This window comes from Phyllobates terribilis, unplaced genomic scaffold, assembly GCF_046119375.1.
Source record: "Phyllobates terribilis strain yellow unplaced genomic scaffold, ASM4611937v1 Scaffold_25__1_contigs__length_18738178, whole genome shotgun sequence".
Lineage (NCBI taxonomy): Eukaryota > Metazoa > Chordata > Amphibia > Anura > Dendrobatidae > Phyllobates > Phyllobates terribilis.
Window position 1 is genome coordinate 15461296 of NW_027362785.1, and position 17484 is coordinate 15478779.

The 17484-nt window shown below is 42.3% G+C and overlaps 1 protein-coding gene across 1 annotated transcript in view; it reads left to right on the top strand.

Annotated features, from left to right (window-relative positions):
• Positions 1-13846: 13846 nt before the first annotated feature.
• Positions 13847-17484, top strand: part of PRKAR1A (protein kinase cAMP-dependent type I regulatory subunit alpha) — an 85798-nt gene continuing 82160 nt past the window's right edge. The window contains exon 1 of the mRNA XM_073660366.1: positions 13847-14002. The gene's annotated coding sequence lies outside the window, so the exon portion shown is untranslated. The remainder of the gene's footprint in view (positions 14003-17484) is intronic.

Genomic DNA, 17484 nt, shown 5'->3' on the forward strand with positions numbered 1-17484 from the left:
TATATAGGGGCATTACAGAGTGTATATAGTATATATAGGGGTCTTACAGGGTATATATAGTATATATAGAGGTATTACAGGGTGTATATAGTATATATAGAGGTATTACAGGATGTATATAGTATATATATATATATATAGGGGTATTACAGGGTGTATATAGTATATATATATAGAGGTATTACAGAGTGTATATAGTATATATAGAGGTATTACAAGGTATATAGTATATATAGAGGTATTACAGAGTGTATATAGTATATATAGAGGTATTACAGGATGTATATAGTATATATAGGGGTATTATAGGGTGTATATAGTGTATATAGGGTTATTGCAGAGTGTATATATTATATATAGGGTTATTACAGAGTGTATATAGTATATATAGGGGTATTACAGGGTGTATATAGTTTATATAGGGGTATTACAGGCTGTAAATAGTATATATAGGGGTATTACAGAGTGTATATAGTATATATAGTTATTACAGGGTGTATATAGTATATAGGGGTATTACAGGGTGTATATAATATACAGGGTATTACAGGGTGTGTATAGTATATATAGAGGTATTACAGGGTGTATATAGTATATATAGAGGTATTACAGGGTGTATATAATATATATAGAGGTATTACAGAGTGTATATAGTATATATAGAGGTATTACAGGATATATACAGTACATATAGATATATTACAGGGTGTATATAGTATATATAGGTGTATTACAGAGTTTATATAGTATATATAGGGGTATTACAGGGTGTATATAGTATATATAGGGGTATTACAGAGTGTATATAGTATATATAGGTTATTGCAGGGTGTATATAGTATATATAGGGGTATAACAGGGTGTATATAGTATATATAGGGGTAATACAGGGTGTATATAGTATATATAGGGTATTGAAGACCGTATATAGTATATATAGGGGTATTACATGTTTATATAGTATATATAGGCGTATTACAAGGTGTATATAGTGTATATAGGGGTATTACAGGTTGTGTATATAGTATATATAAGGGTATTACAGAGTGTATATAGTATATATAGGGTATTGCAGAGTGTATATAGTATATATAGGGGTATTACAGAGTGTATATAGTATATATAGGGTATTGCAGAGTGTATATAGTATATATAGGGGTATTGCAAAGTGTATATAGTATATATAGGGTATTGCAGAGTGTATATAGTATATATAGGGGTATTAAAGGGTGTGTATAGTATATATAGGGGTATTACAGGTTTATATAGTATATATAGGGGTGTTACAGGGTGTGTATAGTATATATAGGTTATTACAGTTGTATATAGTATATATAGGGTATTACAGTGTGTATATAGTATAAATAGAGGTATTACACGGTGTATATAGTATATATAGAGTTATTACAGGGTGTATATAGTATATAGGGGTATTACAGGGTGTATATAATATACAGGGTATTACAGGGTGTGTATAGCATATATAGGTGTGTTACAGAGTGTATATAGTATATATAGAGGTATTACAGGGTGTATATAGTATATATAGATGTATTACAGGGTGTATATAATATATATAGAAGTATTACAGAGAGTATATAGTATATATAGAGGTATTACAGGATGTATATAGTATATATAGGGGTAATACAGGGTGTATATAGTATACATAGTGGTATTACAGGGTGTATATAGTATATATAGAGGTATTACAGGGTGTATATAATATATATAGAAGTATTACAGAGAGTATATAGTATATATAGAGGTATTGCAGAGTGTATATAGTATATATAGGGGTATTACACGGTGTATATAGTATATATAGTGGTATTACAGGGTGTATATAGTATATATAGGGGCAATACAGGGTGTATATAGTATATATAGGGTATTGCAGAGTGTATATAGTATATAAAGGGGTATTACAGGTTTATGTAGTATATATAGGGGTATTACAGGGTGTATATAGTGTTTATAGGGGTATTACAAAGTGTATAAAGCATATATAGGATATTGCAGAGTGTGTATAGTATATATAGGGGTATTATAGGTTTATATAGCATATATAGGGGTATTACAGGGTGTGTATAGTATATTTAGGTTATTACAGGTCTATATAGTATATATAGGGTATTACAGGTGTATATAGTATATATTGGGGTATTACAGGTATATATAGGGGTATTGCAGGGTGTATATAGTATATATAGGGGTATTGCAGGGTGTATATAGTATATATAGGGGTATTACAGGGTGTATATAGTGTATATATAGGGTATTACAGGGTGTATATAGTATATATAGGTATTACAGGGTGTATATAGTTTATATAGGGGTATTACAGGGTGTGTATAGTATACATAGGGGTATTACAGAGTGTATATAGTATATATAGGGGTATTACAGGGTGTATATAGTATATATATAGGGGTATTACAGAGTGTATATAGTATATATAGGGGTATTACAGAGTGTATATAGTATATATAGGGGTATTACAGGGTGTATATAGTATATATAAGGGTATTACAGGGTGTATATAGTATATATAGGGGTATTTCACGGTGTATATAGTATATATAAGGGTATTACAGGGTGTATATAGTATATATAGGGGTATTACAGGGTGTATATAGTATATATAGGGGTATTACAGGGTGTATATAGTTTATATAGGGTTATTGCAGGGTGTATATAGTATATATAGGGTTATTAAAGAGTGTATATAGTATATATAGGGGTATTACAGGGTGTATATAGTATATATAGGGGTATTACAGGCTGTATATAGTATATATAGGGGTATTACAGGGTGTATATAGTTTATATAGAGGTATTACAGGGTGTATATAGTATATATAGAGGTATTACAGGGTGTATATAATATATATCGAGGTATTACACAGTGTATATCGTATATATAGAGGTATTATAGGGTGTATATAGTATATATAGAGGTATTACAGGGTGTATATAGTATATATAGAGGTATTACAGGGTGTATATAATTTATATAGAGGTATTACAGAGTGTATGTAGTATATATAGAGGTATTATAGGGTGTATATAGTATATATAGAGGTATTACAGGGTGTATATAGTATATATAGCGGTATTACAGAGTGTATATAGTATATAGGGGTATTACAGGGTGTGTATAGTATATATAGGGGTATTGCAGGGTGTATATAGCATATATAGGGGTATTACCGGGTGTATATAGTTTATATAGGGTTATTGCAGGGTGTATATAGTATATATATAGGGTTATTACAGAGTGTATATAGTATATATAGGGGTATTACAGGGTGTATATAGTATATATAGGGGTATTGCAGGGTGTATATAGTATAAATAGAGGTATTACAGGGTGTGTATAGTATATATAAGGGTATTACAGGTGTATATAGTATATATAGGGGTATTGCAGGTTGTATATAGTATATATAGGGGTATCGCAGGGTGTATATAGTATATATATAGGGGTATTACAGGGTGTATATAGTATATATAGGGGTATTACAGAGTGTACATAGTATATATAGGATATTGCAGGGTGTATATAGTATATACAGGGGTATTACAGGGTGTATATAGTATATATAGGGGTAATACAGGGTGTATATAGTATATATAGGGTATTGCAGAGTGTATATAGTATTTATTGGGGTATTAAAGGGTGTGTATAGTATATATAGGGTATTGCAGAGTGTATATAGTATATATAGGGGTATTACAGAGTGTATATAGTATAAATAGGGTATTGCAGAGTGTATATAGTATATATAGGGGTATTACAGGTTTATATAGTATATATAGGGGTATTACAGGGTTTATGTAGTATATATAGGGGTATTACAGGGTGTATACAGTATATATAGGGGTATTACTGGGTGTATATAGTATATATAGGGGTATTACAGGGTGTATATAGTGTATATAGGGGTATTACAGAGTGTATACAGTATATATAGAGTATTGCAGAGTGTACATAGTATATAAAGGGGTATTGCAGAGTGTATATAGTATATATAGGGGTATTAAAGGGTGTGTATAGTATATATAGGGGTATTACAGGTTTATATAGTATATATAGGGGTATTACAGGGTGTATATAGTATATAAAGGGGTATTACAGGGTGTATATAGTATATATAGGGGTATTACAGGGTGTATATAGTATATATAGAGGTATTACAGGGTGTATATAGTATATATAGAGGTATTACAGGGTGTATATAATTTATATAGAGGTATTACAGAGTGTATGTAGTATATATAGAGGTATTATAGGGTGTATATAGTATATATAGAGGTATTACAGGGTGTATATAGTATATATAGGGGTATTACAGAGTGTATATAGTATATAGGGGTATTACAGGGTGTGTATAGTATATATAGGGGTATTGCAGGGTGTATATAGCATATATAGGGGTATTACCGGGTGTATATAGTTTATATAGGGTTATTGCAGGGTGTATATAGTATATATATATAGGGTTATTACAGAGTGTATATAGTATATATAGGGGTATTACAGGGTGTATATAGTATATATAGGGGTATTGCAGGGTGTATATAGTATAAATAGAGGTATTACAGGGTGTGTATAGTATATATAAGGGTATTACAGGTGTATATAGTATATATAGGGGTATTGCAGGTTGCATATAGTATATATAGGGGTATCGCAGGGTGTATATAGTATATATAGGGGTATTACAGGGTGTATATAGTATATATAGGGGTATTACAGAGTGTACATAGTATATATAGGGTATTAGAGGGTGTATATATTATATACAGGGGTATTACAGGGTGTATATAGTATATATAGGGGTAATACAGGGTGTATATAGTATATATAGGGTATTGCAGAGTGTATATAGTATTTATTGGGGTATTAAAGGGTGTGTATAGTATATATAGGGTATTGCAGAGTGTATATAGTATATATAGGGGTATTATAGAGTGTATATAGTATAAATAGGGTATTGCAGAGTGTATATAGTATATATAGGGGTATTACAGGTTTATATAGTATATATAGGGGTATTACAGGGTTTATGTAGTATATATAGGGGTATTACAGGGTGTATACAGTATATATAGGGGTATTACTGGGTGTATATAGTATATATACGGGTATTACAGGGTGTATATAGGGGTATTACAGAGTGTATACAGTATATATAGAGTATTGCAGAGTGTATATAGTATATAAAGGGGTATTGCAGAGTGTATATAGTATATATAGGGGTATTAAAGGGTGTGTATAGTATATATAGGGGTATTACAGGTTTATATAGTATATATAGTGGTATTACAGGGTGTGTATAGTATATATAGGGGTATTACAGGGTGTGTATAGTATATATAGGGTATTACAGGTGTATATAGTAACTATAGGGTATTACAGGTGTATATAGTATATATAGGGGTGTTACAGGGTGTATATAGTATATATAGGGGTATTGCAGGGTGTATATGCTATATATAGGGGTATTACAGGGTGTATATAGTATATATAGGGGTATTACAGGTGTATATAGTATATATAGGGGTATTGCAGGGTGTATATAGTATATATAGGGGTATTGCAGGGTGTATATAGTATATAAAGGGGTATTACAGGGTGTATATAGTATATATAGGGGTATTACAGAGTGTATATAGTATATATAGGGGTATTGCAGGGTGTTTATAGTATACATAGGGGTATTACAGGGTGTATATATAGGGTATTACAGGGTGTTTATAGTTTATATAGGGGTATTACAGGGTGTATATAGTATATATAGGGTATTGCAGGGTGTTTATAGTATATATTGGGGTATTACAGGGTGTGTATAGTATATATAGGGGTATTACAGAGTGTATATTGTGTATATATAGGGGTATTACAGCGTGTATATAGTATATATAGGGGTATTGCAGGGTGTTTATAGTATACATAGGGGTATTACAGGGTGTATATAGTATATATAGGGGTATTACAGAGTGTATATAGCATATATAGGGGTATTGCAGGGTGTTTATAGTATACATAGGGGTATTACAGGGTGTATATATAGGTTATTACAGGGTGTATATAGTTTATATAGGGGTATTACAGGGTGTATATAGTGTATATATAGGGTATTACAGGGTGTATATAGTTTATATAGGGGTATTACAGGGTGTATATAGTATATATAGGGTATTGCAGGGTGTTTATAGTATATATAGGGGTATTACAGGGTGTATATAGTTTATATAGGGATATTACAGGGTGTGTATAGTAAATATAGGGGTATTACAGGGTGAGTATAGTATATATAGGGGTATTACAGAGTGTATACAAACAGAAGCTGCCCATTATCAGGCCCTGGGCAAAGTTCTCATCTTTGGAGACCTCAATGCCAGAACAGGGAGAGAAAAAGACTTTCTGACCACGGACGGAAACATCTACATATTTGGAGCAGAATCTAACGTCCACGGCTCAGTACACACAGAGAGAAACAGCTATGACAGTACAGTCAACAAAAGTGGCAAAAAGCTCCTGAACCTATGCAGAAGTTTAGGACTCCATATACTAAATGGCCGTACTAAAGGAGACTCTCTAGGAAGATTTACATTAAACTCACATGTAGGAAGGAGTGTTGTTGACTATGCCATTACAGACATGGACCCAGCAAATATCAGCGCCTTCATTGTCACCCCACAATTGCACCTGACAGATCACAGCCAACTTCTTCTATACATGAAATCCTCAAAAAACTCATCAACAGAAAATCCCCAGCTGAACGGCCTCCTCAACCTGCCTCCATCCTATAAATGGTCCAAGGCATCGGCAACAAAATATAAAGAGGTTCCAAGCAACCCCGAAATACAGGAGATGCTCCATCACTTCTACAACTACGAGTACAAGTCACACTGAGAAGGTGTGAATCAAGCTGCTAAAGATCTCATTGATATACTCTACACCATGGCCGAATTGTCCGACCTTAAAACAGTCAACTACAAGAGACCAAAAGAAAAACATATCTATGGTTGGTTTGACAAAGAATGTAAAGCTGTTCGGAAGAGCCAGAGAACAGCCTCAAACAAGAAACACAGAGACCCCAACCACCCGGACCTCAGAGATGCCTACGACACCATACAAAGGCAATACAAAACCATTCTCAGGAGGAAGAAGCAGCGTTACATCTCCACTAAACTTAACCAACTCCAAGACGCCCTCCAAGACAACTCCTTCTGGGAAGTATGGAACCACATGGACACAAAAAGCAAGAAAAGCAACATACATATCCAAAACAGCAACATCTGGCTCCAGTACTTCAGTGACCTATACAAAGACATCTCGAAGAAAGGACTAACCCAAAAACAGGAAAATATGACTGCAAAACTAAAGGCAATGGAGGAAAAAGTAAAAGATTTCCAAAACCCTCTGGATACACCAATCACATTACAGGAAGTTTCAGAGACAATGTCTTCCACAAGGTGTAAAAAAGCCAGCGGCCTGGATGGAATCCCACCGGAAATGCTGAAATACAGCCCACCAGAAATAAAGGCTGCGATAGCTAAACTGTTCAACATCGTGCTGAGCGCTGGCTACTTCCCTCACACCTGGAACCAAGGCCTCATCTCACCCATTCACAAGAGTGGGGACAGGTATGACCCTGCCAACTACAGAGGCATATGTGTCAGCAGCAACCTGGGAAAACTGTTCAACCGTATCCTAAACAATAGGATCCTCCGTTTCCTCACCGAACACAACGTCCTCAGCAAAAGCCAAGCAGGGTTCAAGCCAAACCACCGCACCACCGACCACATCTACACCTTGCACAGCCTGATTCAGAGTCACGTCCACAATACAAAGCACGGGAAGATATACGCTTGTTTTGTAGACTTTAAAAAAGCCTTTGACTCAATATGGCACCCGGGCCTGTTTCTGAAACTGCTGGAGAGCGGAATAGGAGGAAAGACCTATGATGTCATCAAAAGCTCCTACACTGAGAACCGCTGCAGCGTGAAGGTGAACGGGAAAAGAACGGCTGATTTCCAGCAGAGCCGAGGAGTCAGACAGGGCTGCAGCCTAAGTCCAACGCTCTTCAATATCTACATAAATGAGCGGCCACTGCCCTAGAATCCTCCGCGGCACCAGGTCTCACACTCCATGACGCCCAGGTTAAATTCCTGCTGTATGCAGATGACCTACTGCTGCTATCACCAACCGAGAAGGGTCTCCAAGACCATCTGAAAATCTTGGAGAAATTCAGCTCCACATGGACATTACCCATCAACCCAAACAAAACCAACATCATGGTGTTCCAGAAGAGAAAAACAAGATGGGACCAGCACTCTTCATTTGTGCTAAACAACTGCGCTCTTACAGAAACAGACAAGTACATCTACTTGGGCCTGGAAATTCATCGGTCAGGGGGCTTCAAACACGCCATAAAGACCCTGAAGGACAAGGCCTGCAAAACCTTCTATGCCATCCGTAGGAAACTGTACCATCTGAAGCCACCAGTGAGGGTCTGGCTAAAAATCTTCGATGCCATCATCACTCCAATCCTCCTGTACGGCAGCTAAGTCTGGGGTCCTCACACATACCCTGACTGGTCAAGATGGGATTCCAGCCCAACAGAAATATTCCACCTGGAATTCTGTAAGCCCCTTCTCCAGGTCCATCGGAGCACCACCAACAGTGCATGTCGGGCTGAGCTGGGCAGATTCCCACTGCACCTAGCAGTCCTGAAGAGGACGCTGTCCTTCCAGGCTCACCTACATAGTAGCAATCCAAGCTCCCATCACCATAAAGCCCTGCTACATGTAACAAACAAACCAGGACCCACTGAACAGCCCACCCAAACCCACCCTGAACAAAACAACAGCAGCAGCCTGACAAAAGCCAGAATCAGGAAGATGGTAGATGAGGCCCAGGAGAGATACGTCAGTGACTGGAGGAACGATATCAACGCCTCACAGAAACTGACCATGTACCGGAGCCTACAGAGAGGATACAGACTGGCTCCATATCTGGAGAAACTCCCGGACCCCAGAGACCGCCAGATCCTGAGCCGCTATAGACTCAGCGCCCACAATCTGGCCATCGAGGTCGGCCGGCACAGGCAAAGCTACAAGCCCAGAGAGGACAGACTGTGCCCACACTGTGACCTGGAGGCCCTGGAGGATGAGACCCACCTCCTGCTACACTGCACCAAATACTCAGCAGTGAGGGACACTCACTTCAGAAGACTCTGTCATCTCTTCCCAAACTTCATATCCATGAAGGAGGAAGAGAAAACATATATCCTGCTGGGGGAAGAAGAGCGCGCGGTGGAGACAGCGGCGCAGTATGTGAATGCATGCCAAAGGCTGCGAGAAAGAGGACTGTGATATGCCATGGACTTCCACAGCCCCCACCCTGAATATGCCCCATCCATCACCCCCACAGCCCCCATCCATCACCCCCACAGCCCCGACCCTGAATATGCCCCATCCATCACCCCCACAGCCCCCATCCACCACCCCCACAGCCCCCATCCATCACCCCCACAGCCCCCATCCATCACCCCCCACAGCCCCCATCCATCACCCCCACAGCCCCCATCCACCACTCCCACAGCCCCCATCCATCACCCCCACAGCCCCCATCCAACACCCCCACAGCCCCCATCCATCACTCCCACAGCCCCCATCCATCACCCCCACAGCCCCCATCCATCACTCCCACAGCCCCCATCCATCACCCCCACAGCCCCCATCCACCACTCCCACAGTCCCCATCCCTATCCCCTACTGCACACTTGCTTTGGCAAAACTAATGTTTATTTGGTCCTGCCAATAAAGCTTCTTTGTATTGTATTGTATTGTATTGTGTATATAGTATATATAGGGGTATTACAGGGTGTATATAGTATATATAGGGGTATTACAGAGTGTATATAGTATATATAGGGGTATTACAGGGTGTATATAGTATATATAGGGGTATTACAGGGTGTATATAGTATATATAGGGATATTACAGGGTGTATATAGTATATATAGGGGTATTACAGAGTGTATATAGTATATATAGGGGTATTACAGAGTGTATATAATATATATAGGGGTATTACAGGGTGTATATAGTATATATAGGGGTATTACAGGTTGTGTATAGTATATATAGGGGTACTACAGGGTGTATATAGTATATATAGGGGTATTACAGGGTGTATATAGTATATATAGGGGCATTTAAGAGTGTATATATTACATATAGGGGTATTACAGGGTGTATATAGTATATATAGGGGTATTACAGGGTGTGTATAGTATATATAGGGGTATTACAGGGTGTATATAGTATATATAGGGGTATTGCAGGGTGTATATAGTATATATACGGTATTGCAGGGTGTGTATAGTATATATAGGGGTATTACAGAGTGTATATAGTGGGTATTACAGGGTGTATATAGTATATATAGGGGTATTGCAGGGTGTATATAGTATATATAGGGGTATTATAGGGTGTATATAGTATATATAGGGTATTGCAGGTTGTATATAGTGATTATAGGGGTATTACAGGGTGTATATGATATATAGGGTATTACAGGGTGTATATAGTATATATAGGGGTATTACAGAGTGTATATAGTATATATAGGGGTATTACAAAGTGTATATAATATATATAGGGGTATTACAGGGTGTATATAGTATATATAGGGGTATTACAGGTTGTGTATAGTATATATAGGGGTATTACAGGGTGTATATAGTATATATAGGGGAATTACAGGGTGTATATAGTATATATAGGGGCATTTAAGAGTGTATATATTACATATAGGGGTATTACAGGGTGTATATAGTATATAAAGGGGTATTACAGGGTGTGTATAGTATATATAGGGGTATTACAGGGTGTATATAGTATATATAGGGGTATTGCAGGGTGTATATAGTATATATACGGTATTGCAGGGTGTGTATAGTATATATAGGGGTATTACAGAGTGTATATAGTGGGGTATTACAGGGTGTATATAGTATATATAGGGGTATTGCAGGGTGTATATAGTATATATAGGGGTATTATAGGGTGTATATAGTATATATAGGGTATTGCAGGTTGTATATAGTGATTATAGGGGTATTACAGGGTGTATATGATATATAGGGTATTACAGGGTGTATATAGTATATATGGGTATTACAGAGTGTATATAGTATATATAGGGGTATTACAGAGTGTATATAATATATATAGGGGTATTACAGGGTGTATATAGTATATATAGGGGTATTACAGGTTGTGTATAGTATATATAGGGGTATTACAGGGTGTATATAGGGGTATTACAAGGTGTATATAGTATATATAGGGGCATTTAAGAGTGTATATATTACATATAGGGGTATTACAGGGTGTATATAGTATATATAGGGGTATTACAGGGTGTATATAGTATATATAGGGGTATTACAGAGTGTATATAGTATATATACGGTATTGCAGGGTGTGTATAGTATATATAGGGGCATTTAAGAGTGTATATATTACATATAGGGGTATTACAGGGTGTATATAGTATATATAGGGGTATTAAAGGGTGTGTATAGTATATATAGGGGTATTGCAGGGTGTATATAGTGGGGTATTACAGGGTGTATATAGTATATATAGGGGTATTGCAGGTTGTATATAGTATATATAGGGGTATTATAGGGTGTATATAGTATATATAGGGTATTGCAGGTTGTATATAGTGATTATAGGGGTATTACAGGGTGTATATGATATATAGGGTATTACAGGGTGTGTATAGTAGATATAGGGGTATTACAGGGTGCATATAGTATATATAGGGTATTGCAGGGTGTATATAGTATATATAGGGGTATTACAGGGTGTATATAGTATATAGGGGTATTACAGGGTGTATATAATAAATAGGGTATTACAGGGTGTATATAGTATATATAGGGTATTGCAGGGTGTATATAGTATATATAGGGGTATTACAGGGTGTGTATAGTATATATAGGGGTATTACAGGGTGTATATAGTATATAGGGGTATTACAGGGTGTATATAATAAATAGGGTATTACAGGGTGTATATAGTATATATAGGGTATTGCAGGGTGTATATAGTATATATAGGGGTATTACAGGGTGTGTATAGTATATATAGGGGTATTACAGGGTGTATATAGTATATATAGGGGTATTACAGGGTGTATATAGTATATAGGGGTATTACAGGGTGTATATAGTAGTTATAGGGGTATTACAGGGTGTATATAGTATATATACGGTATTGCAGGGTGTGTATAGTATATATAGGGTATTACAGGGTATATATAGTATATATAGAGGTATTGCAGGGTGTATATAGTATATATAGGGGTATTACAGGGTGTATATAGTATATAGGGGTATTACAGGGTGTATATAGTAGATATAGGGGTATTACAGGGTGTATATAGTATATAGGGGTATTACAGAGTGTATATAGTATATAGGTTTATTACAGTGTATATATAGTATATATAGGGGTATTACAGGGTGTATATAGTATATATAGGGGTATTGCAGGGTGTATATAGTATATATATATATAGGGGTATTACAGGGTGTATATAGTATATATAGGGTATTGCAGGGTGTATATAGTATATATAGGGGTATTACAGGGTGTATATAGTATATATAGGGGTATTGCAGGGTGTATATAGTATATATAGGGGTATTACAGGGTGTATATGATATATAGGTTATTACAGTGTATATATAGTATATATAGGGGTATTACAGGGTGTATATAGTATATATAGGGGTATTGCAGGGTGTATATAGTATATATATATAGGGGTATTACAGGGTGTATATAGTATATATAGGGTATTGCAGGGTGTATATAGTATATATAGGGGTATTACAGGGTGTATATAGTATATATAGGGGTAGTACAGGTTTATATAGTATATATAGGGGTATTACAGGGTGTATATGATATATAGGTTATTACAGTGTATATATAGTATATATAGGGGTATTACAGGGTGTATATAGTATATATAGGGGTATTGCAGGGTGTATATAGTATATATAGGGGTATTACAGGGTGTATATAGTATATATAGGGTATTGCAGGGTGTATATAGTATATATAGGGGTATTACAGGGTGTATATAGTATATATAGGGGTATTGCAGGGTGTATATGATATATAGGTTATTACAGTGTATATATAGTATATATAGGGGTATTACAGGGTGTATATAGTATATATAGGGGTAGTACAGGTTTATATAGTATATATAGGGGTATTACAGGGTGTATATGATATATAGGTTATTACAGTGTATATATAGTATATATAGGGGTATTACAGGGTGTATATAGTATATATAGGGGTATTGCAGGGTGTATATAGTATATATATATAGGGGTATTACAGGGTGTATATAGTATATATAGGGGTATTACAGGCTGTATATAGTATATATAGGGTATTGCAGGGTGTATATAGTATATATAGGGGTATTACAGGGTGTATATAGTATATATAGGGGTATTGCAGGGTGTATATAGTATATATATAGGGTATTACAGGGTGTATATAGTATATATAGGGTATTGCAGGGTGTATATAGTATATATAGGGGTATTACAGAGTGTATATAGTATATATAGGGTATTGCAGGGTGTATATAGTATATATAGGGGTATTGCAGGGAGTATATATGTATACTCGTTGCGCTTTGCATGCCGGGTAATCATCAAGTGCCTCTCTCCGGCACGGAAAGGGTGTGAAGAAGGGAGGGCGTTGCTTAGTAACCAGTTCCTGTCAGATGGAGGCTGTTTGACGTCACCGGCGTATGTGATTGGCTGATTGTGCGGTTTCCGGTGAGTGCGCGGAGGAGACACCCGGACGGGAGGCCCAGGACGCCCGGATTATCCGGGACAGTGACCCGAAGACCAGCGACACGACGCCCAGCAATCTCCGGTAATGTCTGCTGCGGGGGCGGACGGTGTGCCGGTGACTGAGGAGCTGATAGGGGAAGGGCCTTACCGGGGAGACCGGAGGAGGGGAGAGAGGGACGGGGAGACCGGAGGAGGAGGGAGAGAGAGGGGACGGGGAGACCGGAGGAGGAGGGAGAGAGAGGGGACGGAGAGAGAGAGGAACCGGGGAGACCGGAGGAGGGGAGAGAGAGAGGGAGGAACCGGGGAGACAGGAGGAGGGGAGAGAGGGGACGGGGAGACCGGAGGAGGAGGGAGAGAGAGGAACCGGGGAGACCGGAGGAGGAGGAGGGAGGGAGAGAGAGGAACCGGGGAGACCGGAGGAGGGAGAGAGAGAGAGGAACCGGGGAGACCGGAGGAGGAGGGAGAGAGAGAGGAACCGGGGAGACCGGAGGAGGAGGGAGAGAGAGAGAGAGAGGAACCGGGGAGACAGGAGGAGGAGGAGGGAGAGAGAGAGAGGGGAACCGGGGAGACAGGAGGAGGAGGAGGGAGGGAGAGAGAGGGGAACCGGGGAGACAGGAGGAGGAGGAGAGAGAGAGAGGGGAACCGGGGAGACAGGAGGAGGAGGAGGGAGGGAGAGAGAGGGGAACCGGGGAGACCGGAGGAGGGAGAGAGAGAGAGGGGAACCGGGGAGACAGGAGGAGGAGGAGGGAGAGAGAGAGGAACCGGGGAGACGGGAGGAGGAGGGAGAGAGAGGAACCGGGGAGACCGGATGAGGAGGGAGAGAGAGAGAGGAACCGGGGAGACCGGAGGAGGAGGGAGAGAGAGAGAGGAACCGGGGAGACCGGAGGAGGAGGGAGAGAGAGAGAGAGGAACCGGGGAGACCGGAGGAGGAGGGAGAGAGAGAGAGAGGAACCGGGGAGACCGGAGGAGGAGGGAGAGAGAGAGAGAGGAACCGGGGAGACCGGAGGAGGAGGGAGAGAGAGAGAGAGAGGAACCGGGGAGACCGGAGGAGGAGGGAGAGAGAGAGGAACCGGGGAGACCGGAGGAGGAGGGAGAGAGAGAGAGAGGAACCGGGGAGACCGGAGGAGGAGGGAGAGAGAGAGAGAGGAACCGGGGAGACCGGAGGAGGAGGGAGAGAGAGAGAGAGGAACCGGGGAGACCGGAGGAGGAGGGAGAGAGAGAGAGAGGAACCGGGGAGACCGGAGGAGGAGGGAGAGAGAGAGAGAGGAACCGGGGAGACCGGAGGAGGAGGGAGAGAGAGAGAGAGGAACCGGGGAGACCGGAGGAGGAGGGAGAGAGAGAGAGAGGAACCGGGGAGACCGGAGGAGGAGGGAGAGAGAGAGAGAGAACCGGGGAGACCGGAGGAGGAGGGAGAGAGAGAGGAACCGGGGAGACCGGAGGAGGAGGGAGAGAGAGAGGGAGGGAGAGAGAGAAGGAACCGGGGAGACCGGAGGAGGAGGGAGAGAGAGAGAGGAACCGGGGAGACCGGAGGAGGAGGGAGAGAGAGGGGACGGAGAGAGAGAGGAACCGGGGAGACCGGAGGAGGGGAGAGAGGGGACTGGGAGACCGGAGGAGAGGGAGAGAGAGAGAGAGGAACCGGGGAGACCGGAGGAGGAGGGAGAGAGAGAGAGAGGAACCGGGGAGACCGGAGGAGGAGGGAGAGAGAGAGAGAGAGGAACCGGGGAGACCGGAGGAGGAGGGAGAGAGAGAGAGAGGGAACCGGGGAGACCGGAGGAGGAGGGAGAGAGAGAGAGAGAGGAACCGGGGAGACCGGAGGAGGGAGGAGAGAGAGAGAGAGAGGAACCGGGGAGACCGGAGGAGGAGGGAGAGAGAGAGAGAGAGAGGAACCGGGGAGACCGGAGGAGGAGGGAGAGAGAGAGAAGGAACCGGGGAGACCGGAGGAGGAGGGAGAGAGAGAGAGAGGAACCGGGGAGACCGGAGGAGGAGGGAGAGAGAGAGAGAGAGAGGAACCGGGGAGACCGGAGGAGGAGGAGAGAGAGAGAGAGAGGAACCGGGGAGACCGGAGGAGGAGGAGAGAGAGAGAGGAACCGGGGAGACCGGAGGAGGAGGAGAGAGAGAGAGGAGGTAGAGAGAGAGGAACCCGTGGGAGACCGGAGGAGGAGGAGAGAGAGAGGAGAGGAGAGAGAGGAGAGAGAGAGGAACCGGGGAGACCGGAGGAGGAGAGAGAGAGAGAGGAATCGGGGAGAGAGGAACCGGGGAGACCGGAGGAGGAGGGAGAGAGAGAGAGGAACCTGGGAGACCGGAGGAGGAGGGAGAGAGAGAGAGAGGAACCGGGGAGACCGGAGGAGGAGGGAGAGAGAGAGGGAGGAACCGGGGAGACCGGAGGAGGAGGGAGAGAGAGAGAGGAACCGGGGAGACCGGAGGAGGAGGGAGAGAGAGAGAGGAACCGGGGAGACCGGAGGAGGAGGGAGAGAGAGAGAGAGGAACCGGGGAGACCGGAGGAGGAGGGAGAGAGAGAGGAACCGGGGAGACCGGAGGAGGAGGGAGAGAGAGAGAGAGGAACCGGGGAGACCGGAGGAGGAGGAGAGAGAGAGAGAGAGGAACCGGGGAGACCGGAGGAGGAGGGAGAGAGAGAGAGAGAGGAACCGGGGAGACCGGAGGAGGAGGAGAGAGAGAGAGAGAGGATCCGGGGAGACCGGAGGAGGAGGAGAGAGAGAGAGAGGAACCGGGGAGACCGGAGGAGGAGGAGAGAGAGAGAGAGGAACCGGGGAGACCGGAGGAGGAGAGAGAGAGAGAGGAATCGGGGAGAGACCGGGGAACCGGGGAGACCGGAGGAGGAGGGAGAGCGAGAGAGGAACCTGGGAGACCGGAGGAGGAGTGAGAGAGAGAGAGAGGAACCGGGGAGACCGGAGGAGGAGGGAGAGAGAGAGGGAGGAACCGGGGAGACCGGAGGAGGAGGGAGAGAGAGAGAGGAACCGGGGAGACCGGAGGAGGAGGGAGAGAGAGAGGAACCGGGGAGACCGGAGGAGGAGAGAGAGAGAGAGGAACCGGGGAGACCGGAGGAGGAGGGAGGGAGAGAGAGAGGAACCGGGGAGACCGGAGGAGGAGGAGGGAGGGAGAGAGAGGGGAACCGGGGAGGAGGGAGAGAGAGGAACCGGGGAGACCGGAGGAGGAGGGAGAGAGAGAGAGGAACCGGGGAGACCGGAGGAGGAGGGAGAGAGAGAGAGAGGAACCGGGGAGACCGGAGGAGGAGGGAGAGAGAGAGAGAGGAACCGGGGAGACTGGAGGAGGAGGGAGAAGAGGGGAACCGGGGAGACCGGAGGAGGAGGGAGGGAGAGAGAGAGGAGCCGGGGAGACCGGAGGAGAGGAGAGAGGGGAACCGGGGAGACGGGAGGAGGAGGGAGAGAGAGGAACCGGGGAGACCGGAGGAGGAGGAGAGAGAGAGAGGAACCGGGGAGACCGGAGGAGGAGGAGAGAGAGAGAGGAACCGGGGAGACCGGAGGAGGAGGAGAGAGAGAGAGAACCGGGGAGACCGGAGGAGAGGAGAGAGAGAGAGAGAGAGGA